Source organism: Lonchura striata, chromosome 4, assembly GCF_050655825.1.
Source record: "Lonchura striata isolate lonStrDom1 chromosome 4, ASM5065582v1, whole genome shotgun sequence".
Lineage (NCBI taxonomy): Eukaryota > Metazoa > Chordata > Aves > Passeriformes > Estrildidae > Lonchura > Lonchura striata.
Window position 1 is genome coordinate 75205405 of NC_140706.1, and position 16924 is coordinate 75222328.

The 16924-nt window shown below is 40.7% G+C and overlaps 1 protein-coding gene across 13 annotated transcripts in view; it reads left to right on the forward strand.

Moving 5' to 3' along the window:
• The first annotated feature begins 1940 nt into the window (after nucleotides 1-1940).
• Nucleotides 1941-16924, forward strand: part of LOC144248494 (uncharacterized) — a 37128-nt gene continuing 22144 nt past the window's right edge. For 5 of the 13 annotated variants that reach the window (XR_014955014.1, XR_014955013.1, XR_014955015.1 and 2 more), the window contains exon 1: nucleotides 9573-16920. The gene's annotated coding sequence lies outside the window, so the exon portion shown is untranslated. Of the gene's footprint in view, nucleotides 16921-16924 lie in introns of all 13 variants that reach the window. The other 8 variants (XR_014955016.1, XR_014955018.1, XR_014955019.1 and 5 more) reach the window with 5 other exon arrangements.

The following is a 16924-nucleotide window of genomic DNA, read 5'->3' on the forward strand; positions in this document are numbered from 1 at the left end:
TAGTTTTACTCTACAAGTAATGTTCATAAGAGTACAGCAACCCCAAAAAAACCCAAGGGGGTATCATTTATAATTTCACACCACTGCAGCAAAAGGTTGTCAGAGTCTCTAAATTCTCTGAACACAGGCATACAATTAATGATATCAAACAATACAGGGAAAAAATCCACATCAAGATAAGCCACAAAGGAAAAAATTAAATTAGTGACCATTGTGGGCATAGTGCAACTCCTATTCCAGGCTAAATCTCATTGAGATGAGAGTCCCAAGACAGTCCTATTTAAACTAATTTAGCATAAAACACCACTCAATACAATGGTGGCAATATCTAGTCTCAACTGTCTCCTGCAATTTACTTTTAATTTGTAACATTCCCCACCTTCTGTGCAATTTCACGGCAGAAAAAATAATAGTTATAAAGGCTACTTTAAAATAGCATTTCCAGTTACAGACAATTAGTTGTAAAGACATTGAGGTACCCTAGTGCTTCTATTGAAATGTAAATATTTGTGATTTTAACAGCTTACTATTCAAAGCAAGACGTGCTACTCATTTACCACAATTCCCTTATTCAGAACACTTTGAATAATATTTGCAGTAGAACACTTTGAATAATATTTACAGTCAACATTTTCTTTTTTTCAAGGAAAGTAATGGTTTTTTCCATTAGTCCCAAATTTATTGTCTTTCAAATGTTCTTATCATTATTGCTGCTAAATACTATGGCATCTTGTTCAGAAATTATAACTGCAGGAAAAGGGAAAATTTTTCAACCTCAAAAGCATATTGTAAACATTAAATTGACTCATTCTTAACTGCTGTGCCTGAAATAATTGTGATAATTTCCTTGCTGTATTTTTGCCTCAAGACCTCTATCAGTCACAGGTTCTTCCCATTTGCCACACTTTACTCATGCCCACCCTACCCAGTATGAGTTAGAGAGGCCAGCACAGCAAAAGCTAAATTTTAAGTGTTATTTCCCTCTTCTCCCAACTCACCTCACCCAACAAAAGCAAGGGACACGAGAGAACAGGAACGAGCAGCTGAGAAAAATAATCATTCAAGAGAGTTCCCTGAAGATCCCTTTCTCCCTGAAATCCTGGCCCTCAGCCCCCATGGAAGTCAATGCCAAATATCCCAGTAAGATCCCACTGCCTGAGAAAGCAGTTTTTGTAGAACCTGTACTTTAGCTGAGAGGAAATGATGCAGTCTTCTGTTATCTATAAGGACAAATTATTTATTGGTATGCTTTTTATTGGCCAGAACTTGTTCACTTCTCCACAACCAAAGAGACTTTGGACAGCCCCTTTTTCAGTCCAGCCATTCAAGCCAGCCTGCTCCCAGAAATGGGTTTGCACAGTAAACAGCATTGTGGTTTCAAACTCGTTGATCATTATTTAAAGATAAGAAGATGCCAGATAACACCAAAAAGTTAAATAACAATCAAGCACAATTCTCTTTTCACTGAAAAAAAAAAAAATCCTAAAAAACAGGTAATCTCTGGAAAGCTTCTAAATGCAAATTTTGGTATTTCAGAATATTTCAGTTCTTAAGGGCTGTTATTAAAGGAAACTGCTAAGCCTGTCCTCTTGCTGGGTGTAGGAATATGTACATCCACAAACATATAACCTAACCAGAGAGAGTAAATACCTCAGAAAAGTTCTGGCTTCATTTTATAATGCATTCTACCTTTTAAAACTAAAGGGATATTTACAGAATGACAAATTTTCAAAAAGCAGCAAGATCAAAACTTGTTGATGGTATGGTTATAGTTATATATGAAACGGTTTTTAGGCCAGAAATTAGTCAAGGTTGCATTTATACTTTAAAACAATGAGTTTTGGATAATCCTTCTCACAAGTTTCACAAAACCACACAGTTTCAAACTCAGTGGGAAGGCAATAAGATTTCCCTTCTGTTCTAATTTAACAGAAGGGAAAGAGATGAAATTAAGAGATGCATGATGATACCCAAAGTCTCCCTAAGGAAAAGCAAGTTATTTTGTTGCTGGGGCCACAGCAGCATGCCAAACAGCATTTGTGAACTTGGATACCCTTCTTAAAATTGCAGCAGTGCACTTAATGAGCCGTACTTCAGAGGTGCATAAAATTAGGGCTGAGGTAGACTGCAGACCTAATAAATCTTTGATTAGAACTTGTTCAGGTATCACTTTTCCCAATGTCATAATGACACTATGACTGAGGGAAGACCCATTGATTCCAAGGAAGAGTCCCACTCCATTCCACAGTGACCCTGCTGCTTGAGAGATGCTACCAGAGGCTTAGATAAAGCTCTGCTCTTTATCTGCTCTTTATCTGTTTAATACAGGCTGAATTTATCTGTTTAATACAGGCAGAACCTGATACACAATCATTGGCTCACCCTCTCAGCCAGAGATACAGACTGCTCCTCAGGAGCCCACAGGAATTAGCAATAAACATCCTTGCCAGGCATTTCCAAGGGTATTATGTTGAGCATTTTTCACAAGCAATAAATTCAGTGAAATCAAATGGGGTTTACTAAAAGAATTGGCAATTATGAAATTAGCAGAGGAGTGTTGATAATACCTGAGAGTCTTGTCTTCATGACCCTCTCTAAGCAGCAACAAAGGGTTTAACTAGAAAATAGCTTAGTGTGAACTTGCAAACAAAAGTGATTTAGTGATAATAGAATAAGCCCCAAGAACACTCAAGACTCCTTCCACCTGCTGTCCTGTTGACCCTTTTCACCAGTATAGGAACAATTAGTGGGTGGTAGAAACCTGCCAAAAGAACTATGGAGCTGGTCTAGGAGTTGAAGACATATCACCATATCTTATTTTCTCACTTGAGAATGACCAGCCATGAATCAAAGTTCCATAATTTTGAGTCATTAGAAAGACATTTCATTCTATCATCATTATTTACTGTGACTTGATAAATATGGTGAACTGCTAAGAATAATGGCATCTATTTTCTTCTAATTTTTCTGGGAAAGAAGGAAGATATACACATCCCTACTAAAGGAGGTGTGTCATATCATGGTATATCTGACAGATGAAAATGCAGAAAAAGACAAATAATGTCAAAGTGAAAGTTTTGGAAGACTTTAAAGGTCTTATTGTAGTATCTTCTATGCTACTCAGGTTCAAGTCATTTAATAAATTCAACAGCTTAAAGCTTAAAGGATTTTAGTAAGGACACATAGTCAGAAAAGTAAAAGCCATATTCAGATGTATCCATGCTAAAAAATAGAGAAATTGCAATGAGCCCTATGCTTAGGAGAGAGTATTGTGCAGTTAATGTAAGTAATGAACCTTTCATGTGAAATGATGTAGTGTCACAACTCATTTGCATCCCACTTAAAGTGTAATTAAGTTTCCCTGACAGCATGGCTTATGGCTGAAAGAACAGACCTGGCTGCTAAATTAATCCAGAATCCCTCTAGTTAAATAACACACTGCAAAGAAAACTTAACACACTTACATTTAAAGTGGCACTATGCAGAATTTCAGAAAATGTTTTCAAAGACTTCAAGCTTACATTTAAAGTGGCACTATGCAGAATTTCAGAAAATAATTCCAAAGACTTCAAGATGCCCTCAGTCACACAGCTGAGTTGAAAACAGGTCTGCTGAACCCACACCAAAATAGTGTGTGTGGACCTTTTGGGTCAAGACAGCCATGTCTAAACACCTACTACCCTGAAAGATAACTGCTTTTAAGTGTTTAATTCACTCTTACTGTGGACAGTGCTCATAAAAGTAATACCTTTTTTCTTCTACAGCTCTCTCAAAGTCTCATTAAAAACAAAGAACAATCATTAAGTGTTCGACCATGTTCTCTAATGACAGACAAATATAAAACCTTAAGATAAATCAAGAAAATTACTCTCTTTAGCCTTAGTTACTGGGTGGTTAGGTATTACAATACCTGCAACAACCTAAGTGCTACCCATTAGGACAGAAAGTGGTGGATGACAAAAAATATTTATGTGCTTGTAAGAGCATTAGACTCCACTTTTATTCATTTCATGTGCTTGCACAAGCACAAGATGCTGCAGACATGTATAAAAGTACCTCCACATAAATCTTTGGTTAAAGGATTAAAAAAAAAAAACCAAAAAAACCTTTAGATGAGATCAAGTTGGAAAAGACATTCTATTACTTAAGTGTGCAGTTAGCTGAAAGTCTGAGCTACTGAAAAAACATGTTTGCATTCTGCATAATGTGCCACAGTGAAGTTGGACTTTCTGACAATCAATAGGGGAAAAATCAGCTCTGTATTTCATAAAGCTTAAGTGTAAACTTGAGTATGAAGAGATACTGACAGAGCAGTTTTCTGGTTTACTGGATAGCCTGAGCCAATGTACAAAGGGTACAGAGGTATCCTGCTATTACTCAAAGGGTATAATTTCTGTGCTTACTTTCAGCACAGTAAAACAAATTAAATTAAATTTCTGAGTTTTAGAAACCAGAAGGAAATAAAGATTACAGAGGAGAAGGTGGTGCAAAGAACAGCAATGATCAATTGGAAAGCCTCTCTGTACATTAAATAACTAGGAAAAACGTTAAAATAAGAGATATGAGAAATTAATTTTACCATTATGGTTCTCACCTATTTTTACATAATTAAAAAATCCACAATTATTAGAATACCAGAGTGCACTTTTTACTGATCACAAGATGATCCAGGTGATGCCCAGCAAGTCTCAGAATTTGGCCCAAACTTGATGCAGTCTAAATACTTATAGACTTAAATCCAGTCAATATGCAAATCATTACAGCAAGATAATTCTAACGGAGTTTTCTGGGAACAACAGGGCTGATTTAACAAAGTCAGAATGGACATTGGAAATTACAGTCTCATCATCTCCCACAGATTCCCTCCCGTGCCCCTTGCAAACTTTGGTGTGACTTCCCTGGTTCCAGTTTTGCAATTCAGCTGATTCAAAAGGCTGTGCTGTACAGGGGGGCTCGCTGCAACTTAGGGTCTGACATAGCAAATCACAAGTATCAGCACTGCAGGTTGGGTAACAGGTGCCATCATTTGTTTCCTCAAAATTAGAGCTCTCCCAGTGTGCAATGGCTTTTAACACCCAGCCTTTCAGATCCACATATCACTTGAGACTCTCACCAGGAAATATGGAAACAGCTTTTGATGCCAGTGCTAATGGAGCTTAAGCAAATGTGAAAAGCTTCAGACTGCTTCAGAAAACTTGCTAAGATATCAAATGCAAGCATGTAGAGCAGACTAAAAGCAATAGGCACGCAAGCAAAGAAAGTTATCCTTAAAAAAAAAAAAAAAACAACTCAACACACTCCTGTTGTCTCCACTTGTGTGAAGCTGGTGATGGATACTCAGCAAAATCAGAGTCTGACAAAAATTACAAACTCTTCTAACCAGACCTAAGATTCTTAGGTGATTTCTAATGCAGTTGAAGGGCTCAGGGAACATGGAACACAAATCCAATGGAAAGCAGGCTTCACAAAACAGCTTTTAATTAGGATGTTCTAATTACATGCTGAAGAGACACACAATCACCCACAACTAATTCTACTCTTGATATGGCTTAGGGAACATCACAGCTAAGTCAGAAAAGACTCAGACAGTTTAACACTTTAACTTTCAAACCTGAATCTTCAAAGAGGCAGTGGGAAAACAAACCTTACTTTTTATTCGTTCACTAAAATTTCTCCCTCTGTGTGGCCTACTGAAAACCAAGAAACTAATTGCATAATACCTGCAATTTATTTTTAAACAATCCAGTCTTTATGACCATAATTAGATCCATTACATCTGCTGAAAAACTAGGCAATTAGTAGTTCTTATAAACTAGCCATTAACTTGTGCTTAGAAATGACTGATTTTAATAGCAGTATATTTAACAGTTTAAAGGAATCATCACATTTGTCAATTAGCACTATCAATTATTAATTAAATGATCTTTCCACAGGAGGAGTAAAAAAAAAACCAGATGTTTCATTAAGTTTATATGGAGTAGAGAATTCTTCTGGCTAAAATGCAATTTTTAAGGGTTGTTTTGGCCAAACCAACATTTTGAGATGTAAATGTTGATACACAAGCTAAAGACAGAAAGGAGAAAAGTTGCACAGATCTTCAGAGAGAAAGGTCTTCTCCACTCAGGTTTTTGTGGTCTTGCTAATCAGTGAAAAAATAGATTTCATCAGAAAAAAAAACCCCAGACATTGTTGAAAGCTACAGAGGACTTTCAGAACACAGCTATGAATGACAGAGGGAAGAGGTGTCAATACCCAAGCAGTTATTTACAAATCACATCACATTACTGCGAACACAAAGCAGTCCATTGGTGCAGGTGATACAGAATCTATGCAGTAGCCCTCATTTTACCTGATAAATTACACACCTTATAAGCAAGGCCATCAGGATTTGAAGCACTGCAGGCTTTGTAGACTCAGGAGGATGAAAGCAAAGACTTGGCACTCTGAAGCTAACACATGCAGAATGTGATTAGTCTTTCCTGTATCGCTTACTAAACCTGCTAATTAATCTGGAGGGCCTCATGCAACATCAAATACACAGATTAACTGATATGGAAAGCAGTCCATTTACTTCTCTATTATACCTAAACAGGTGCAGAAATTAAAAGAAAAAAAAAATCCACTTCTCATTAGCTCAGACATTCTTTTCCAATCCTAAATGTTAAATCTCAATAAGTCTTGACACTTCAGAGGTGCAGCATGTGGAAATGGACTCAAGTCTGAAGCATATTTCAATATATAAATAAAATTCCTCTTGTCTGTAACAACTCACTTTGTGACTTGAAAAATTCTACTGCAAGCACAAAAAGACATGTCAAGCCAAAAGCACTGGCAAGATAAAGATGTCTCCTTTTAGGCAGCAGTCTGCACTTAAAATCGAAAACCATTTTTCATGCTAAAAAGGCTTTGTTAATGACCATCTCATCAACAATATCTAACAGATAAAATATAGTCCCCACTTCCTACTCAAAGAACAATATTAACAATAATCTGACAGAGCTTGATGTATGAGATCCCTTCAAGGAAGACTTGACTCTTGCTTTGTACGCAGATTTTATCAACAATTTAAAAATACAAATAAGATAGTCAAACCTATCTAAGAATATAAGGAAATATAATGGGTGTTAGTTTGAACAGTGATTTGTGATATAAAGGCTTCATCTATTGTCTTCAGCACAAAAGAGCCTGCAGAGGTGATTGAAGGGATCCATCCAAGAATATAAAGGAGCACAGAAAGTCATTGCTGCATCAACTATTCAAAGTTCAGAGGTGATCAGGTGCTCTGCAGCCTTATACATTTTATATTTAATTTCCAGCCTATGACCATATCATCCTACACTCCACTGAACAACAGGTATCATGTGGACTTCATTGAGAAGGTGATCAGACAGGAACCAGAACTGTCTGCCCAGTTCAAGAAACTGAAACAGGCTGCCCAGGAAAGTGGTGAATCACCACAGTCCCTGGAAGTGTTCAAAAAATGTGTGATTGTGGCACCTGGGGACATGGGTTACTGGTGAACATGGCAGTGTTAGGTTAACAGCTGGACTCAGTCTCAGAGGTCTTTTCCAAACTTAACAATTCTAAGATTTATGCTGTACTCTCATTTCACCCGATAGACAGCATGAGGAGAATGAATCTGTTACCAGCAAGACATGTGGAGATTTCCCATTCCCTCCTCATTTATGGTTTGCCCTTAGCCCACAAGAGCAAAGTCTGAGCCTCCCGATTCCCTGAATTCTGGCAGCTTTCTTCTTCCACTTCTCACCACCTTTGCTCTGCAAGAGATTTTTGAGAACATCAGCAAGGAGCTCTGCTTTGCCCCCAGCTATTAGCATACAGTTCTAGTATAGCCTATAAGTAATGAGGAACCACTGCAGGGAATCACAAAACAATTCCTTCAGTTGGCTTTCCAGCTACAGGAGTAGCTGCAGTGTTTCCAGTCAACAATCCATCCAGCAAAGTGACCTTTTTACATAGGTAGATGCCTAAAAAAGAACAAGAGAGCACATGCTTATCCTATCACACTCCCAAACTCAAATTGTTTTATGCTGAGAGGATTTCTTTAATCTGATTTTATATACTTTAAGACCATCACTTCATCTTTCTGCCATGTGCCTTTTCCAGTCAGTCTCCCACTGAGTCCACAGAACCTTCTCAAGCACACAGAGTTAAGGGAAATATCACCTTCCTCTGCTCCCAGCCTGAGCAGCAGGTGCTCACCATCAAAGGGCATTCCCATCACATAACCTGCCCCTGCCGGGCAGAAAGAACTCTTCCCACAGAAAAAGTCAAACCCTGGCGATCCAGCCCTGCCAGGGGAGGAATCCTGCTCCAGAGGATTCTGCAGAGAATTCACCTCTCAAGATGTGCTCTTCTGAAGCTTCTGAAAAGCTGTTTCACAGAAGTTACAAAAAGACTCCTGACAATATGGACCTCTCACCAAGTCTCAGCATTTCATTCTAGAAGTCATAGGAATTTAAGGAGGTACAAAACCACAGTTCTGTCTTCTGACATCATGAACTACCCTTCCTCTGAAACCATTAAATATTTTGCTGAAATTAAAAAGGTTTGAAGCAGATACTTGGCATAAGAGGTTACAGCCCACCCTGTTAACATTTAGGAAACTAATATGCAATTTTAAAACAAGAACCAGTTCTTTAAAGTGCCAGACACAATTAAATATAAATGCCATGGCTTGTATAAACTATAAAGCACTGAGAAAGTACCAGTTTCCAAACAGTTTCATTCGCTGAAGGAAGCAAACTCAGCAGCCAGAAGTGAACCAATTACATTGCCTAGAATTAGAGATTAATAATTTTATGACAGCTATTAGTGGCACCAAGATATAAATTTCATTGCCTGCAGAGACTGAGTTCAAGAGAAATAACTCATTAAATGAAAAATAAGATTAAATTGGCAACAAACGTGTGCTACAGAGGGAATTTCCATATTATAAAAAGGTGACATCTGAAAACTCCTTTTCCCCCCACAAGAATCTGTTCCATATTCCAAGAAAGCCACTGGAGTAGTCTGGCTGGGCTGGTTTTAAAACAGCAGCAAGGACATGGTAATTTAATTTTACTTCAGTAATGTTTACTTCAGCTCTCTAACACTATTTAGTCAGTTCTGGTCTACCACATATAAAATACATTTGTATTTTCAAATCCACTACATAACTGGCAGAGAGTACTTACACTCGTACTTTGTGATAGTCCATAATTCCTGAAAATGAAACAGGAGCATATTTGGGTATGTTCATAGCCAGTGCAGATACAAGCATCCTGATCCATCACTGGAAAGCCTCCCACAGACCCCCTGCAGCCAAGGCTTTTACTTGTTTAGAAACAGAATAATGAAAAAAAGCAGTGCCTTGAAAACAAGCTTGGATAGAACAGAATCTCCTGACAATACTAATTTCAGCAGACAGACACGTAGATGGGAAAAGGCCTAACTGCAATACAGTTTATGATAAGTGTTGTATTGATCTTGCTGAGGCTGTTTATATGTTTATACACAGCTGTTTATCCAACCTGTGCAAATAAATCAGGCTTAAAATACTTCTCTGTACTTTTGCTGAAGCACTGCTCAGAGACACTGCAGCAAACTAAAACACTCAACAGAAGAAAAAAGAAGGGAATCACCAACTAAATAAATGCAGGTTAGCTATCAAATTTCAGCACCATTATTCCAAATGTACCATAATTAAATGCAATGAATTCCACTTTAGAGATTGCCCTAGTACCAGGGAAGAATACTTCTAAATTTTATGCGCAGCAAATTATGCACTGTGCCATTCACATTCCGAAAGGATTTTTACATGGTCAGAATTTAAAACACAACAAAACATTCTGTGCTGTGCCTTTCAGAGGCACAATACAGCCTTGAAAAAAGGAACTGCAAGCAACATAGTATTCTGCATCACATTCAGCAGTAACTTATCATCATGGTGCTGGGCAGTACAAATATAAACTCACTTGTGTACCTAATAATCAGAGCACATAATGCAGGAGCTTTATCAGCCATAGCAGTCAAAATGTATGTAGTCCTGAATCAAAGCAGAGCTTCCTATCTCTGATATCTGACGTGGCATACCAGAAAAAAAATGTAAAAGTATACAAAGATCTGAGAAAAATTTTACACCTGTTAAGAGCTTTTGCATCCAAAAAAAAACCCAGGATCATTTCAAGAAATATTAGATATTACCTGACAGCCTAAGTTACTCCAGCTTTGTATACAAGGTACAAATCACTTCTACCATTAACAAACATTATCATTCAAGTTTTATTTACATAAACATTTTGTTTTGCATGTTTGTATTGAAGGAAAATAATTTTCTGTCCCTCTTAAGCCACAGTTTTCACGTTGCTTCACTGCAGGTTGTTCAGACCACTGAAGCCTCACCCTTGAAGGGGTGCACCACCTCTCACAAATCAGGCTGTATTAAGAGAAATAAATTCCTTCAGAATTCTAAACATCATTTTTGGAAAGTTCACCAGAGACTATCCGAGACATTTGCAAAAAAATTTAATCCAAAACAGCATTTAAATCATTTGGACATCACAAAACTATTTTTATACTAGATTGACTGACACCTCATGGAATTTATCTTCTGTAGGTTTTGTCACAAAACTTGTTTTTGAAAATAGCCCTGCAGGAAAGCAAACATTAGAACTGTAACTGCACAGCATGACGAGTGTTTCTCAAAACAAAGATTTCTCAAATAAACCAAAATAAACCACCATCAGCTTTATTGAAATATTATTTTCCTAAAAGCCAGAAGGAATGGATCTGGTTAAGGATAACTAGGCTGGCAGCACCAAGGCACAGTTTAGACAACCTTCTCCTCCCACCTAGTGGCAAGAAACATAAAGAACAAGGTCTTTCGGAGTGCAAACATAATTTCCGTTTTCTGGAGCACCTAGCATTTGCATTTCATCCTGCAAAGACAATGGTTCTACTTTAAATTACTTATTTGGGGAAAATAATCTATTTCCTTCCAAGTTCATAATTTACATGCAAAGTCAAAAATGAAGCAGTCAGTTTGAAGTAGAGAGAGATGAATATAAGAACAAGATATGGATAAAAAAAAAATTATTTACTGTCCTTTACATAAAAAGTAACATTCCTCATATGAAAACAACCTTTGTGAGAAAAGCAGTACACCTGTTTTGAATCTTTGCACACAGTTTTTTGACAAACTATTTTTAAAAAGCCTAGAAGATTTGAAAAAGAGCATTTTGGTTTTGACTAAAATTTTCAATCTAGAGGATACTTTATTCAACGTCTATTGAATTACTCAATATTTCAGATTGATGTCATTCTTTAGAAAACTGTACATGAATAGAAGGTAGAAAATAAGCCAAGCAATTGAATGTACAATACGTAAAAATTTCAACAGATGTCACTTTACAGCAAGGAAACTATATTTTCTAATTGAAACAGAACAAAAGCAATCGGATGGCCGAGTGCACTGACATGCCACAGTCTGCCACAGAAAAAGCCTAATATCTTCAAATTTGAAATAAGAATTGTATAAAACTGGAAGCACAAAGAGGGACTGTAAAGCTGAGCAAAAGCTGTGAACATGCTATCTCAGGTATGAACCACACTGAGATGTTTCTGCACCAAGGTGGGATATTCCCTCCTTTGCTTCTCAGGCAGAACTTCCAGCTAGAGCTGAGCTGAAAGACAGCAGAGCAAACAGGACCATCAGAATGTGTTGATTACTGCATACTAGCAAGGATCTGGTTAGTGGGCAAGCTTCACATTTTTATGTTAATTTATATAAGATTAAATCAGCAGCCACAATCAAGCAGCAACTTCTAAGCTAGACCAAAAAAAAAGGAACATATGATTTGTAAATCTTGTGAGGGTTTACAGATTGGATGTTGCCACCTAAGAATATTCACTATTGTTAAAATGACTTGTGCTCAAACACAGAAAATATACACCTAGTGTGTCTCCAGCCCTCAGTGGCATGAAAAAAAACTCCTCAGACATCTGAGATTAATTCTTAAAGTGATGTAACAAATCTTAGAAAAAACCCAATGGCATACAACTATACCAAAAGATTTTACTATGCATGATTTATCCTAGAAACTTCACCTGAAACACATAAAACCTTTTGTAAATATATCCTCTGCACCTAAACACCATTAGGAGCTCCACAGAGAGGTCTGTGAGACAGAAGTAGTTCCCCCTTTGGCATTAAGCAAGGGAAAACTTCAGGCACAGGAACATCCAGGAAAGGGCAGTGTTCCACCTCTTCCAGGGCAAGTACTGAGCTTTCAAAATCCCTGATAGCTACATTCTTCCTCTTGATTGTAAGCAAAAACCTAGGCACATACGGATCTCATTCAGCAGTCAACAAACAAACAAGCAGCAGTGAAAGCACAACGGAAATGCAGCACCTGTAGAAAACCAAAAGATTCAATCCAGGTATTGGCCTTGTCAGACTTCAGAGCTCTCACAGAAGCACAGCTGCAATTTCAGTACATTTATTTCCTTCACTGGTAGCAGCTGATTCATCTCTTGCACAGATGAAAGACTCCAAGCCAGTCATACATTTAGACTCAACAGATCCACATGCTTTGCAGTTGATTTTCAGACTGAGCCATGATTTTGGTGACAAGGAAAACCTTGCTAATCTGGAATCTACATCTTTCAGGTCAAGTCTTTGAAAAATTCCAAACGATGACTGCAAACAAAAGAGAAATAAACAAAGTCCTAAGTTTTGCATTTAACTGTAAGAGCAAAAACAAACTGAGAGTAGTGAAATCACCAAAGAACAGTCTCTCCATATCATTTCATCTGCTACCAACATCTGAAAAAGACAAGGTGCTTATTTTGAAAGTAATTCTTTTTTACTATAGAAAGAATTCCTTCTTAAAAGGTATTACAGCCATTCTCCAGTTCAATATGGACAAATAAAAATATCCATTTGTCACAGAACAGTGATGTGTTTTATTAGCAATAGGCCAGGGTTTTTTTTAAATATACAGTTGCAGAACCTGATTTTTTCTTGAATAAAGGAAATAAAGGGTAATTTATCTAAAATTTACCCTACCTCACCATGACTCTATGTTGTGTGACAAGTTTTTAAGAGCTATAGTGTGTCTTCTAGAGCTGGCTCATTTATACAAAATGCCCAGGAGTAACAGGTTTTACCAGATCATCTCAGCCTGGCAGGCAAAGAAAACAAATAGGCCCAAAGCACAATTTAAAAATCCAAATTGTTTGTTTTTTCTATTGGTACTCGGTATCCTTTAATGATATTTTTTAATTAAGTCTGCCTTTTCAATTTTTTCTGTAGCATGTGTGTCTTTTGTGTGTCTTTTGCTTTAGTCCTTTGAGGGGCTTATCAGAAGCCCAGGTGTCCCTCTTTGCAGCTCTGATCTCTGTGTTCCTTGGCCCAGTGCTGGTCCGTCCAAGCTTTGGCTCGGGAGCCCGGACAAGCACCTGCACAGCATCTCTCTTTTGAAGCATCCCCTGAGTTGTCTTTTGAGGTCTTGTTCTGAGCTCTTCTCGACAGCTGTGCATTGCAGCGACCCGTTCCAGCAGGTTAGGACTTGTAGCGATGCCATGATCCCTCGAGCGTTCTGAGCGTAGGATTCTCGGGCATCTGTCTCTGCCTTGCTTGGAATAGGTCACTCAGGCACCTTCTTGTTCCTGCAGGGTTCTCGGAGCCTTAGGGGCGCTCCATCAGTCTCACCTAGGTGTTCTCATTCTGCAATCTCTGGGTCCTGAGGGCATTCTTCTCGCCTGGCCGGAGCTTTCTCCCCCTCTTGTGTCCCCTGGTTTGTCTTGTTCTGTGTCACGGGTGCCTGGGTGTTGGGCCTGGAGCTGCTCTGCCCTGCTGCATAGCCTGGTGTAGGTATATAATGGGGCATGAACTGGGGCCTGGAAGTTTTTAATGTCGGCTGTGTTTGGTCTCTAGTTGGGATTTGTAGATTGATAAAGGCTATCTGGAGCTGTTAAGTTATCCTGGAAATTTGCGTTTGGTCTCAGGATGGGATTTGTAGATGGATAAAGGATATCTGGCGCTGTTAAGTTATCCTGCAGTGCTCCGACTTTTGTCCTAACATTCTTTCATAGGCAGCTGGATGGAATCTCTAGCAGAGGGCCCCATCCTGGCTGAGGGGGCTCCCCTGAGGTCAGTCACTGTTTGTCTTTGCAGGGGAAGCCTAAATGGTGATTCTGTGGTACAGCATTGTTCTTTATCTTTCTTTTCAGGAACTAAAGCCAGATATCAGCAGTCAAGGTGAGTGGGCAAGGTGCCTGGCAGCACTCGTTACTGCTCAGCTTTTGGTTTTGGGTGCGGCTCTTAGCCTGCATTCCTGTTTGTGTGCATGAGGCGGTCCACGTGTGTTACACTGAGGCCACATCAGCAAGTGGGCAATGGACCCAGTTCGTCACTATCGTGGGAATTTATATTGTGAAGTAATTTTTTTGTTGTAGTAATTGGGTATTTTTTTAATGTATTATTGTTATGTTGTGTCTTAGTTGGATTAATTGTTTTAAAATGTAGGTTTGATAATTTGAGGTAGGTTCTTTGTGGTTTTGGCGGTTTTTTTGTAACTAAATATTATACACTATTTATTTGTAATGATTTTAGTTATTTTATTTTTTGTGGTTTAACTGTAATTTGGGGTAAGAGTGTATAAATGATATTTTGCTTATGTTATGTGTGGGATTTTTTATTTCAAATTAAAATCTGTGAGGGATAAGATTAGTTGTGAAGAGGTATACTAACAAGGCATGTAGAAAATTAGATTTTTTAGGATTGGTGGCCGATAAACACGGTGTGTTTCGATGGGTGGTTTTAGTTAGTGTTACTTGTTTTGGTTTGGTTGTGGAACTATTTATCTTGGGGTTTTGGGGGAGTTTTTTTGAGTATTTTAAATAAGGTTTGACACAGTGAGTAGGACCATAGTGGAAACATAAGTATGCCTTTAGGTTATGAAATTGACAGGACTACTTCTATTGACTACTTATCAAGTCTGTTTTAGGAGTAGGCTTTTGTAAGTCGGATTTTGAAATCCAAGAAGAAAAATGAGAAGACGAAGGAGGTAGAGAAGTGATCTCCTTATGGGATAAGAAGGGTTTAACACGGAAACTGCTTTCTCTGAGGTGCGACGGCCGGGCCGCCCGCGGGGCTCGGCAGCAGGACAGCCCCGAGCCGTGCGCGCTGAAGAGGAGGCGGCGCCGCCCGCGGGGAGCCGAGCCGAGCGGAACCGAGCGGAGCGGAGCCGAGCCGAGCGGAACCGAGCGGAACCGAGCGGAACCGAGCGGAGCCGAGCCGAGCCGAACCGAGCAGAACCGAGCGGAACCGAGCGGAGCCGAGTTCAGCCGAGCCGAGCGGAACCGAGCGGAGCGGAACCGAGCCGAGCGGAGCGGAGCCGAGCGGAGCGGAGCCGAGCCGAGCCGAACCGAGCAGAACCGAGCGGAACCGAGCGGAGCCGAGTTCAGCCGAGCCGAGCGGAACCGAGCGGAGCGGAACCGAGCCGAGCCGAACCGAGCGGAGCCGAGTTCAGCCGAGCCGAGCGGAGCGGAGCCGAGCTGCGCCCAACAGGCGAATCCAGCCCACTTCAGCCGAGAATCGCCGAGCATAGCCGAGGAGCCGAGCCGAACCGAGCCGGGCTCCGCCGAGCGCAGCATCCCGGGCAGGGCGGGGCAGGGGGCGGGCTCGGGGTGGAGCCGGGGCTCAGCGAGGCTCCCCCTCCTGTCCCTCTCTCTACCCCTCCTTCCTCCTCCCCGTATTCCTCTTCTTTCTCTCTTTCCCCTATTTCCCGCTCTCCCCACAGCAGCTCCGTTCCCTCCCTTTCCCGCTACCCTTTATTCCTCCTCCCCCAGACCCTCCGCTCCTCTCCCGCCCAAACGCGACCCCCACTGCCCTCACTCCTTCCTGTCCTGTCCCTGCCCCGCTGCTCCGTTCCATTCCCCCTCTCTCCCTCCTCTGTGCCCCGTCCCTCTTGCTGCCCTGCCGGCCTTTCCCTTCCCCGCCCGCTTTCCTCCGCAGCCCGACCTCCCTCCCCGCCCTTTCGCATGTCCCGCTCTCCCTCCTCTCTTGCCGTCGCCCCTTCGCTTCTTTCCCCCGCAGCCGTGGAGCTCGGGGCGCCTGCCAAAATGAAGGCCTGTCAAATCCTAGCTCTGCCTTTTGTTTAACGTGTTCTTACTTCCTATTTATGTCATCACAGAAAGCAAGGAAAGAAGAAATGTGACTGGTTCCCACTATTGCTCCGTGCAGGCATTTTTAAAGGCTGCTGTACTTCTATCCTCTTTTTCCACTCCAAGCTTGACTTTTCCCCTCCTTTTTCGAGGTCTGCTGCTTTGGGTGTCCCAAGGAGGGCTGAGTTCCTCGGCAGGGGTCTTAGGAATTGGTGCTGATTCTGCTTTTTGCGAAGGTGTATCAAAGTGTGCCGGCAAAAGGACTGTTTTCTCCAGGGGAAAGCTTTCTCCCAATGACCATCAATGCATATATGTGTTTTAATCGTGTAACCAGACGGATTAAGAAAAGCCGACACCCGTAGCAGATTTCCAATGGATCAGTGTCTGTGAGAAGTGGGCTGTGTGCTGGAGATGGAGAGACGCTGTTGGAGGGTGGCAACAGCGGCAGGTGTGAGCTGTGAGGATGAGGAGGGCTTAGAGCAGCCCCAGGTGTGAGCTGTGAGGATGATGAGGAGGAGGGGGTGGCTCCTCCGGCGGCTGATTTAGGGGGTTTTCCTCACATCGCTTTTGCACGGAGCTCCTGGAGAAGAGGAGTTTTTGGGGGGCTCCCGCGGCTGTCTCCTGGAAGGACGGTGGGCGCTTCGGACAGGGTCCGGGGAATCACCTGGAAACCCACCTGGATACGTGGAGCCTTGCTCAGAGGAGGAGCAGAGGGACAAACCTTTGTGCCGAGAAGCAGCAGCCAAGGAGGTGA